General features: G+C 34.8%; 1 protein-coding gene and 1 long non-coding RNA gene across 9 annotated transcripts in view; one reads left to right on the forward strand and one right to left on the reverse strand.

Moving 5' to 3' along the window:
* LOC136030293 (protein melted-like) overlaps positions 1–13,158 on the reverse strand; it is an 89,043-nt gene that overhangs the window by 23,512 nt on the left and 52,373 nt on the right. The window lies entirely within an intron of this gene.
* Positions 8,982–10,510, forward strand: LOC136030283 (uncharacterized). The gene is made up of 2 exons (XR_010618227.1): positions 8,982–10,078; positions 10,137–10,510. It is a non-coding gene; the product is annotated as an uncharacterized LOC136030283 (long non-coding RNA).

The following is a 13,158-nucleotide window of genomic DNA, read 5'->3' on the forward strand; positions in this document are numbered from 1 at the left end:
TGCTTAAGTGTATGCTGCCGGTGATTTCGTTCGTCTACGACTTCTCTGAAGCGAGTTACCCCATGGCAAAAATGAAAGAGAACTTCAACTTCTACTTAAAGAGAGGTAGAATCTTTAACAAGTAGAAGCAAAGAGAAGTGGCTCTTTCTTGGTTTTGGAAAAAATGTTGTTGCTAGCCCAATATCTGTAACCAACACGATTATTTTTAAAGCAGGCTGAGGTAAGGAGCAAAGTGGCCAAAAGTAAACATGGCAGGAAGCTCCAAAGTTTTTCATAACTTATTAGGGTCATTTGTGATCGATTCCGCAATTGCAACACTTTGACCAACCTGGTGAGTGTTGAGTTCCTTCTGAAAGTGCTGCCTAGTAAGTAACCGTAAGGTGTTTACAACTCTGTTTCTAGGTTTTTCACAATCATTCCACAGACATAACCCAAATTTCGAAGACTGACAAGCAGATTTGAGGTTCTCGTTTACTGGACCATCCAAATTTTTCGGTTCCAGATCTACATGTTCTCACTGGGACGCACTGCACACAATAAAAATTCAGTTCAATATGGATATCAGACTCACCCATCCCAGGTTGCCATTGGAGCAGATGAAACGGAACTCAGAATTATCTAGCATGAAGTCACACTACCCTTGGAGGATACCCTTATCAATCTTGTCCCAAGATTTAACATGTAAAATTTTTTATTTCCTTTTGACAAATTCAGAGGAAGGAGTATCTTGGATGGGGATCAACAGGAACAAAGGGATTTGGTCACTATATTCACCTTCCAAACCGACTTTAACAATAAGATCTGCATTGGGAGGATGGGGAAAGACTACATGGTAAAGACTAGATGTGCTTCCAGAATGCTGTTTCCTAGTACTTTTTCTAGACGGCCTTTACTAAATCTGGCACATTTTCAGAGTCCTTATTGCTGTTCTCATTCTATCATTGCATCCCAAATTTTCATTGTGTCCATAATACTTTCTTTGCATCAAGGATAGATTCACGAGAGAAGAACTCGACAGCTCTATTCACGAAAACTTCTGTTTTCAATCCACATGCTAGTGATCAGGAAATAAAGTTCAGTAGCAGATTCCATACAAGTTCGGTTTTGCTACTTTCACCCATTCCATATCCCTCTCGCCCTAATTAACACAGGCATTTTTTTTTTTTCAATTGTCTTCCAGAATCTAAGTCCGTATCCAAGCTGGTTGAAAACTAAGCTAGATACGAACTGAATGAAGGGACCTAGGAACAAGGGAATTGTAAGGACCCCCTCAGCTATTCCCCCCTATTTATGGGTAACTTTACCAGCAGGTACAATACGTCACTTGCAGGAGGTTCCTTCCCCTCTTCAGCTTGTTCCCAGTACGCTTCTTAATGATATTGAATATAAAAAAAACTAGTTTTTTAATTGTTTTAAAAAGTACAATTGTGGCAAAGAGTCAAACTTTAGCGTAAAGAGCGAGGGATTGCAGAGGGGACAACCAATTTCATATACAGAGTATTTTCTGTTCGTTTTAAGTTTTAATGTCGCTCCTTACTTTCAGTTAAAAAAAAAACTAGTTTTTTTTATTTAATTTCTGAAAGTTTTTGAATTAATGCATGTTTGATTTTTGGCTCTCCGCACATACATTATTAAAATGAAATTTGTATTTTAATTTTTTTTTTTTTTTGGCCAAATGGCTTTCTCTTAGTTTTGATCAGAGGATTTTGAGAAACAAGGGGTGGGAAAGGAGGCCTAGTTGCCATTCAATTTTTCGGTTACTGAAAAAGGCAACTAAAGCTTTTAATTTTTGACGAACGTTTTTATTAGTAAAAAATATATGTAACTTAAGAATTAACTTACATAACAAACTTTTATATTCTTATATTTTTATTATGTACATAAGGGGGTTTGTCCCCTCGTTAATACTTCACCCTTTACACTAAATCTTAAGTTTTGTCCCAAATCTTTAAGAATGATCCCTGAATCAAAAAGGCTGTAGAATAAATAGTTGAAATTACTAAAAATACTTTAGCATAAAGAGCAAGGCATTTATATCCTCCTAAATACCTCGCTCTTTATGCTAAAGTATTCCCTCATATGCGTAATAATCTCTGTCGTTTTAAGTTTTAATGCTACTCCTTACTTTCAATAGAAAAAACTTTGTTATGTTTATTTTTTCATTGTTTTTTTTTTATAGTAATGCTAGAAAATCCTGCGCCCTTTTCATTGAATTTCTCGTCCCCCTTGACATATTCCTCTAAGGAAAGATTTTCCCACATATCCCCCTCCCCTCAACCCCAACCCAAACCAAAAAATCCCCCAGAAAACGTCTGTACACTTCCCAATAACCATTACTGTATGTAAACACTGGTTAAAGTTTGTAACTTGCACCGCCCCCTCCAGGCACTGTGGGGGAGTAATTCATCCCCAAAGACATAGATTTTATGGTTTTCGACTATGCGGAACAAAATGGCTATCTCAAAATTTTGATCCGTTGACTTTGGGAAAAAATGAGGGTGGGAGGGGGCCTAGGTGCCCTCTAATTTTTTTGGTCACTTAAAAAGGGCACTAGGATTTTTCATTTCCGTTAGAATGAGCCCTTTTGCGACATTCTAGGACCACTGGGTTGATAGAATGACCGGTGTTTCCCCGTATTTTCCAAAATAAGGCAAATTTTCTCAGGCTCATAACTTTTGATGACAAAGCCTAAATTTGATGAAACTTATATATTAAAAATCAGCATGAAATTCGATCCTTTTGATGTGTCTTTTAGCATCAAAATTCCGTTTTTTGGAATTTCGTTTACTATTGAGCCAGGTCACTCCTTACTACAGTTCGTTATCATGAACTGTTTGATGAAATCAAAAATTATCTACGGTCACTGAAATAATTCGAATTTAAACCACTGAATTAATGTAAGTTAAAAAAAAATGTTTTCATATTGTATCAAGGTCAAGTTGAACCATAGCAAATATTATGAAATAGCAACTGAATTAGCTAAGGTCACTGAATTGATTCAAGTTCACAGCACTTAATTAACACAAAAGCAGGCTTTAAAATCCAATAAATCCAAAGAGGTGTTTGCACTTTGAAGACTTTTTTTAGCGCCCTGATTTCAGCTTATTCCTAGAAAGTGAAAAGGGTCTAACCTCCACGGTTTTTATATAAAATGTGGGTCTGTGGCCGGATTGATGAATAGGACTGCATTTTGAAAAGCTTTGTAGAACTCTTGCCTAGGACCAAAAATCTATAGTTTCTACCCATTTCTGTTTGTGATTTCAGCTGAGTTTATTATTTGTTTTTTTGTACTTGGGATTGCAGTAGAGAAATTTATCCTTTGCTCCTTTCTAAGTGATAATGGTCGAAACTTGTCCTACTGAAAAAAGTCAACTTTTGAACTAAGAGATGGATTTCTTTTTTTTGACGGCAGTTGGTAGCTCTTGATGAGCTGATCAAAGTGTATGACATCCATTTTTAGGTACAAGAATTCCTTCACGAGGTATACCAGTTTGAAAGTTTAAAGGGGTTGACAACTTCAGTAGGAAGTTACACAAGATCTAAGAGCTCATATGGCATTTGTGACAAGGCCAGAAGAGCCAAAGAGCTCAAATGGCATGAGCTCTAGCAAAATTCTAAGAATCAATACATTGACTTACAAGGAAAATCAGAGGCTTAATGCTGGCCGGGATTTAAAATAAAAGCTCTGAGACACGTGGTCCTTCTAATATCAAAATTCATTAAGATCAGATCACCTACTCGTAAGTTACCACCTTTTTCTAGTTTTTCCTCTCCCTTCTGCCCCCCAGATGGAAAAATCGGGACAACCGACTTTATCAAGTCAATTTGTGCAGGTCCCTGACATGCCTACCAGTTTTCATTGTCCTAGCATGTCCATAAGCACCAAACTCGGCAAAGCACTGAACCCCCCTCCCTAACTCCCCCAAAGAGAGGATCCAGTCTGGTTACGTCAATCACGTATCTTATCTACGACATTTGCTTATTCTACCCACCAAGTTTCATCCCAATCTCTCCACTCTAAGCATTTCCCAAGATTTCTGGTTTCCCCCACAAGCCCCCCCCCCAATGTCACCAGATCTGGTCGAGATTTAAAGTAAGAGCTCTGAGACATGAGGTCCTTCCAAACATCAAACTTTATTAGGATTTGGTCATCTGTTCTTAAGTTAAAAATACCTCAACTTTTCTAATTTTTCTGAATTACACTCCCCCCCAACTCCCCAAAAGAGAGCAAATACGTTCCAAATATGTCAATCACGTATCTGGAACTTGTGCTTATTCTTCCCATCAAGTTTCATCCCAATCTCTCCACTATAAATTGTCTATATTTCCAGTTTCCAAGATTTTTGTTTCTCCTCCAACCCCGTAGGTCCCAAGATCTGATTCAAATTGGAAATGGATCATCTGAGACATAAAATCTTGCTATATATCAGGTTTCATTAAGATCTGATCACCCATTTGTAAGATCAAGATACCTCAATTTTCACGTTTTCCAAAATTTCCAGTTTCCCCCTCCAACTCCCCCCAACGTCACCGGATCTGGTCGGGATTTAGAAAGAGCTCTGAAGCACAAGATTCTTCTAAAAATCAAATTTCATTAAGATCTTATCATCTGTTTGTAAGTGACAAATATCTTATTTTTTCTAAATTTTCCAAATTACCCCCCTCCCCAATTCCCCCAAAAAGAGCGGATCCGGTCCGGTTATGTCAACCACGTATCTTGGACTTGTGCTTATTCTTACCACCAAGTTTCATCCTGAACTCTCCACTCAAAGCCTTTTCCAAGATTTATGGTTCCCACCTGCCCCAACTCCCTCCAATGAAACTGGATCTGGTCGGAATTTAAAATGAGAGATCTGAGTTACGAGGACCTTCTAAACATGAAATTTAATTAAGATCTGATGACTACTCCAAAAGTAAAAAATACCTCATTTTTTCTAATTTTTCAGAATTAACCCTCCCCCCCCCACAACTCCTCCAAAGACAGCAAATTCGTCCCGGTTATTTCAATCACATAATCTAGGACTTGAGCTTATGTTTCCCACCAAGTTTCATCCCAATCCCTCCACTCTCAGTGTTTTCTATGATTTAAGGTACCTCAATTTTTCTATTTTTCCAAATTAAACCCCCCCCCCCCCCAACTCCCCCAAAGAGAGCGGATCCGTTAAGATTATGTCAATCATATATCTAGAACTCGTGCTTATTCTTCAAATCAAGTTTCATCCCAATCCCTCCACTCTAAGTATTTTCCAAGATTTTAGGTTGCCCCCTCCAACTCCCCCTAATTTCACCAGATCCAGTCGGGATTTGAAGTAAAAGCTCTGCGACACAATATCCATCTAAATATCAAATTTCAATAAGATTGTATCACCCATTTGTAAGTTAAAGATACCTCTTTTTTCTATTTTTTTTGAATTAACTGTCCTCCCACTCCCCCAAGATGGTTGAATTGGGGAAACAACTATTTCTAATTTAATCTGGTCTGGTCCTGATACGCCTGCCAAATTTGATTGTCCTAGCTTATCTGGAAGTACCTAAACTAGCAAAACCAAGACAGACAGACCAACAGAATTTGCAATTACTCTATGTCACTTGGTGGCATGAAAAGAAAAGTACTTAAGTTTTACATATCAAATGAAGCAAAATTCAACAAATTTTTAAAGAGTCGAGATTCCAAGCAAAAGGACCAATTCTCTTTAATTGGTACTCGTGTATTAAACTACCAACACTCAAGATATGAAATTAAGTTAATCCTAATGAAAAATATCAAAACATGATTTATACAATACTTTAGAAACACATTTGGGCTATATATTTGCACATAGGTAGGGGGGACATGCTTAGTGAAAAACAAGTGATGGATGACTTGTCAATTCGGATCCGCCTTGTCCACCACGTCAATTCTGATTTAAGTGCCGCACTGGTTGTGCTGATGCCTTGACGGCTGTAGTGAGTGTGCTACTCGATGCGGATTTTTCTGGAGAGAGCATAGCATTAGCTAGTCATGATATCAGCCGTGCATTCAATTCACTCATACATGCTGCAATGTTATTAAAAAGCTTCACAACGAGGTCTGAATCCCTGCATAGTTCGATCCCTACGTGATATGTACTCGAGGCTGTCCATTTGCCTAAAGCTTCCTCCCGACAAAAATTTGCCTCCCCAGCCTCATGAAAAATTGATCCCCGTTTTGAAGGGTGCCCGTCAGGGAGCTGTCTCCTCCCCTCATTTGTTCAATAATTATGTTCTTCAAGCACAAGATAAATGCCCAACCTCAAGCATTCTTTCCTCTATAGACACCTCCTTAGTATGCTACGCCAATGATGTCTTGAACTTAAGTAGAACATTGCAAAAAGCTTCTGACATTTTTAAAACGCTTAAAACCGAATATATAAAACTTGGCCTCAGTTTTAACACTGAGAAAACCAAGACAGTTCTCTTCAATTGGCAAAAAACACCACACATGCCTTCACTGCTTTTTGGTGAAAATCTCGTGAATACTGCTGACCACATAAATTACCTCAGAGTCCCTAATGGCTCGTCTCTAAGGCATACTCGTCTTCTACTGATCAAACACCTCAATCGACGAATCTCCGGCTCGTATGCTTCCATAGTCTCTGCTAAATTCCGTTTTAGCCGCCCCCTCCTTGCCAGCCTATATAACGCTACTGTTTTACCTCATATTCTGTACCTGGCACCATTTTGGAAACTATTCTTGAAGGCTGAATTGTCTAAAATCCGTGCGCTTTTCTTCCGTTTTGCTAAATACCTCCTACGTTTTCCTCCCTGGTACAGAAACTCAATCCTCATCAAAAAGTATCACATAACTGACCCTCATGTTGCAGTTGAAAATGTAATCAAGACACAATATTAAAATAGTAGATCACAATTGGTATAATCTCCTTTTACAATAGATCTGTTTTCGTTTTATTCATTTTAGTGCTATTGTATTTGCCCTTTTATTAGTTGAGTCTCTTTCTAGTTATGTCCTATATATTTTATTGTTTCTTATATATTTTCTTGTATTTATATGTTCGTGCTCTGTCTTTTTCATTTCGTATGATTGACGGGTTTTCAAATAAATAAATAAATAAATAAAATATTTTGAAAGAGCATATAAAAAAGGTCTTGATAGTTATCTTCATCAGATTTATAGCTTGATAATGAAAATATCTCCAAATTTACCACAAAGTCCCCTCCTTCTCTCTCTGCGTAAGTACCATGCTTTCCCTTTTTAATTTTTAATAATTTTTCAATCTAACTCTCTTACATTTCAGACGTTTTCAAATTAAAATAGAATAGGAAAAAAACTAAAACTCATAGTCCTGCTGTCTAAAATAATCCTCTTTGCATCATTGCTCAGAATTACACTGAAAAATAAACATGTTCACACAAAATTCTTTACCACAAGTCACAAGAGAATCTTTGATGAAATAATATAGTATAAATATTAGGCTTTTAATCAAACAGTTAATGGTAATGAACTGTAGTAAGGAGCAGCCCAGCTAAATAGTAAACAGAAGTCTAAAAATTGAAATTTTGATACTAATAGATAGATCAAACGATTTGGATTTTTATGCTGATTTTAAATATATAAGATTCATCAAATTTAGTCTTACTCATCAAAAGATACAAGCCTGAGAAAATTTGCCTTATTTTGGAAAATAGGGGGAAACACAGCCTAAAAGTAATAAAATCGTAACAAAAATCACACCATCACATTGGGCTGGGGCTGCAAGTTACAAGCTTTGACTAGTGCTTACATACAGTAATGGTTACTAGGAAATGTTTAGACATTTTCAGGGGGATTTTTTGTAGGGATCTAAAAATCAGAATTTTGATGCTAATGTATAGATCAAAAGATTTGGATTTTTATGCTGATTTTAAATATATAAGATTCATCAAATTTAGTCTTACTCATCAAAAGATAATACCTGAGAAAATTTGCCTTATTTTGGAAAATAGGGGGAAACATTGCCTAAAAGCCATAGAATCATAACAAAAATCACACCATCACATTGGGCTGAGGCTGCAAGTTACAAGCTTTGACTAGTGCTTACACACAGCAATGGTTATTAGGAAATGTTTAGACATTTTCAGGGGGATTTTCTTGTAGGGGTCTAAAAATTGGAATTTTGATACTAATAGATAGATCAAAAGATTTGGATTTTTATGCTGATTTTAAATATATAAGATTCATCAAATTTAGTCTTACTCATCAAAAGATACAAACCTGAAAAAATTTGCCTTATTTTGGAAAATAGGGGGAAACACTGCCTAAAAGTCATAGAATCATAACAAAAATCACACCATCACATTGGGCTGGGGCTGCAAGTTACAAGCTTTGACTAGTGCTTACATACAGTAATTGTTATTAGGAATTGTTCAGATATTTTCAGGGGGATTTCCTTGTAAAGGGTGGAGAGTTGAGGGAGCTGCATAGAAGGATCTTTCACTGGAGGAATTTGTCATGAGGGAAGGGAAATTCCATGAAGAGGGCACAAGATTATCTAGCATTATTTAAAAAACAATGAAAAAGTTTTTTCAACTGAAAATAATGAGCAGCATTGAAACTCAAAATGAACAAAAATTATTACGCATATGAGGGATCATCTCCTTAATACCTTGCTCTTTATGCTAAAGTACTTTTAGTAATTTCAACTATTTATTCTACAGCATCTGTGAATATGGGGTCATTCTTAAATGATTCTGGTATCATTTATAGTAGGAACTAGAAATTGGCACAAAATACAAAGCAAGGGCACCAAGGCTAGAATGCTCATCACTCACTTCCAATCAAATGGTCCTAAAGCATCTGTAGGTGGTCTTAATCATTTTGTAGAGGGAATTCAAAATTGAGCTACTTAATTTTCTTTCAAGAAACAACAACAAAATGCACCAGCAAATGAAAAACCAGATGAGGCTAAATGTCACCAGCTATCTGTTGGGTAAGAACCAAAATAAATTAATGTGCAATTGTTCAACCAGAACTAGTTAAGAAGTCATAGCAGAAGGTAATGAAGATGCCTCTTTGGCATCTTCAAATATAAAAACCTGCAGCCAGCAATGAAGAGTGTTTGGCTGTATGTGTATTGTACATTGAAAGAGAGGGAGCTGCTAAAACGTGTTTACTCATCATTGTAGATTCTGAGTCAAAGAAAGCAGGCTATAGAGCAGATGGAATTCTATGAGTTTTGAGAAAGGCTTGTATCTGTGAAGTAAACTGGCATTTCAATTATATAATTTTGCAAGTAACATAGTTGTGCTTTAATGGAACATGAGCTCATATTTCCAAGAAGTTAGGAAGAAAGACTCAATACCTAAGATGCCTAGCCCACAGAGGGACTTTTTGCACACATACAAAAGTACTGGAATCATCATTAAGATTGTCAAGTTCTCCCTAAAAAAAGAACAGGCTAGGGTTGCCTTTAGTTTACAGACCATTCAGTTTTGCAAAACTATTGCAGTGACATTAGCTAAAGGTGAACAAATATTTGGCAAGATGAAAATCATCAAGAACAGATTGAGGACAACTCAGGAAATGATTAACATGACAGGAGTAAAGTTTTTTTTAATGCAAACAAAGGTTAAATTTGATTCAGGAATAATTGTCTACTTGTAGACAATTGTAGACAAAAAAACTAAAAAAAGGCAAAAACTACAAAAAAAACTAAAAACTAATAAAAAAAATAAAAAAGCTAAAAAACTAAAAAAACTAAAAAAAGGCAAAAACTACAAAAAAAAACTAAAAACTAATAAAAAAGCTAAAAAACTAAAAAAACTAAAAAAAAGGCAAAAACTACAAAAAAACTAAAAACTAATAAAAAAAATAAAAAAGCTAAAAAACTAAAAAAACTAAAAAAAGGTAAAAAACTAAAAAAACTAAAAACTAAAAAAAAACTAAAAAAGGTAAAAACTAAAAGAACTAAAAAAGAAAAAAATAAATGACGACACTCAAAGAGAAAGCGACCAGGACAAAAGGAATGTTCGATTAGCAATCAACAAAGCACCGGGACACAGGGAGTATAAATGACGACCAGGACACAAGTAAAAAAAAAAAATTAACAAAACTAAAAAGAAGGTAAAAACTACAAAAAAACTAAAAAGAAAAAAAAAAAATTAACAAAACTAAAAGGAAGGTAAAAACTACAAAAAAACTAAAAAGAAAAAAAAAACTAAAAACTAATAAAAAAACTAAAAAATCTAAAAACCTAAATAAACTAAAAAAGAAAAAAAAAGGAAAAAAATAAAGGAGAAAAACAAAACTAAAAAACGAATGTATATACAGACCGGTACACCGGGATACAAATGACGACCGGGACACAGGGAATATAAATAACGACCGGGACACAGGGACACAACTACAACGGGGACACCGGGGGAAACAGGGGGATATAAATGACGACCGGGACAAAAAAACTAAAAAGAAATAAAAACTAAAAACTAATAAAAAAAACTAAAAAATCTAAAAATCTAAATAAGCTAAAAAAGAAAAAAAAAGGAAAAAAATAAAGGAGAAAAACAAAACTAAAAAACGAATGTATATACAGACCGGGACACCGGGATACAAATGATGACCGGGACCCGGGACACAGGGAATATAAATGACGACCGGGACACAGGGACACAACTACAACGGGGACACCGGGGGAAACAGGGGGATAACCTGACAATCTATTTATATGCAAAGACAATGGGACAGCAAAGAATGTTGTATATTCGCAAGTTTTACGTAGTTAAAACCATATATATATATATATATATATCTATATTCACAGGTGGGACATAGGGACACAACTACAATGGCGCGTAACTATTATGGCGCGTAACGACTTACGCGCGCGGGGGGGCTTGGGGGGGGCGCGAAGCGCCCCCACCAACTAGGTGTTGGGGTGGCGCGAAGCGCCACCCCAACAGCTAGTATATATATATATATATATACACATATATATATATATATATGTATATATATATATATATATATATATATATATATATATATATATATATATATATATATATATATATATATATATATCAATTTTAGAAATTTTAGAATTAGAAAATTTAAATAAAGAAGAGAAGAATAATAGACTACGTAAGCAGGAAGATTTCTGGATCCATACTCTTGGTACAGCTTATCCTTTTGGGCTACATAATCGTGTAGCAAAATATGGTGACATGTCTCATGTTGTTGTTAAATGTATTGATGGTTTTATGGACCATCCTTCTTTTACTTGTCCTACTAAACGTAAAAAACGATCGAGAGGACATAGGAAAAATAATGGAAAAAATGAATTAGATGTACATATGCTTTCTATAGATCTATGCCAGCTACTTGAATCTAGGGGTATGATTTCTGTAATAAAATGTCTAAATAATTTATCCAAGAGGAATTTAATCAAACTTTTCTGGATTGTTAAGAATAATACAGCTCTTGATTATAATTTTAAAGTAATATGTGATACAATTTGCATTCTAACTAAAACAATATTTATTTCAAAAAAGAAAAAGTTCGATAAGATTAGTAATAAGGATAACAGATTATATTTACCTATTAATTTTACTTGTAAGCAGATTGAAGATATTAATTTACCTGAAATTTTAAATCAGTGGCATGTGAAACAGGCCCTTCCTAGTAATTTGAATTATAATGATAGTCCAGTTTTAACTTATAAATTTTCAAAAACTATTGGGCAAATTATTTTTAATTATAATTTAATACTAAAAAGACTAGATAGTTATATAAATTGGAAACCTGTTTGTAATTGTAAGCAACTTGGCCCATTTGTAAATCCTACTTACAAACATGTTATAACAGGGGACTTGTCAATAATAAAGCAAGATGATCTTCAAATTATAATGAATAAAGGGGCTAATTTCCGTCTTTCTCATGATCTGAAACCATCGAGTGTTCTTGATGGCTTGGAAAATGATTTTGATTTATTTATTGATAAGTGGTGTAAGAAAGAGAATAAAAATAAAGAGAGTTTTCAATGTTGGAAGAATTTAATTATTAGTAGAATAAGAAATAAAATATATTCTAACTTAAAAAATAGTAACACTAAATCATTATTTTATAATGCGAAGATTAAACAAGCAATTGCTAATCTAAAGAATGAATTTGTAATTGTGCCAGTGGATAAAGCTAATAATAATTTTGCCATAATTTGTCAGAAGCTGTATTGTGATATCTTAAAAAGGGAGTTATGCACAACTAATGTTTACGAAAAGGTAAATATAGAGGATGAGAATTTAATTGAAAAGACTGAAGAAATACTTTTTTAAAAATTTTAATATTAAAATAAATGACAATGATAAAAAGTTCCCTTTCCTATATTGGACTGTAAAATTTCATAAGAATCCCCCTAAACCACGATTTATTGCTGGAGCAGCTAAATGTCCAACCCGCATTGCTGCTACTGACCTCTTTTTAATTTTAAAGGAAATTGTAAATAAACTTAAAACTTATTGTTCTGGTATTAAAAAATTTTCGAATTTTAATCCATATTGGAGTGTTAATAATTCACTGCAGGTGATAGATTCTTTAACAATGGTTTCAGCTAAAAGAATTGAGTCTTTCGATTTTGCGACAACGTATACTAATTTATCACTTAATGTAGTGTTAGATAATTTAAAAACTGTTATCAAGAAATCTTTCCTCTTATCTAGTAAAAGGTTCTTAAAAATAGACACTTATAATAAAAAAGCTATATGGACAAATTGCTTTAATACTACAGTTAACTTGAGATGTTACAGCTTGGATATGATTTTTGAGTTATTAGAATTTGTTTTATACAATACTTATATAAGGTTTGGACACCATCATGAAGGGTTCTTAGTGTGTTTAATTGTAGACCCCCACTGAAGCTAGATCCACGAAGCACAAAATCTATGATTATGGCAAATAACAGTGGCGATAGAATGCAGCCCTGCCTTACACCCGACTGAACGGTAAACCAGTCCGTTAGGCCACCCTCGGTTTGTACTGCACACATAATATCGAGGTATAGCGCTTTAATTATGTTTACAATTTTAATCGTTATCCCGTAATGTATTAAAAAATTTTCCACATGGTCTCGCGGTGTATCGAATCGAAGGCCTTGAGAAAGTCAATAAATACTGTGAGTAGTTGAACCTGCCATTCGTTAGATTCTTCGA

Source organism: Artemia franciscana, chromosome 8 (assembly GCF_032884065.1).
Source record: "Artemia franciscana chromosome 8, ASM3288406v1, whole genome shotgun sequence".
Taxonomy (NCBI): Eukaryota; Metazoa; Arthropoda; class Branchiopoda; order Anostraca; family Artemiidae; genus Artemia; species Artemia franciscana.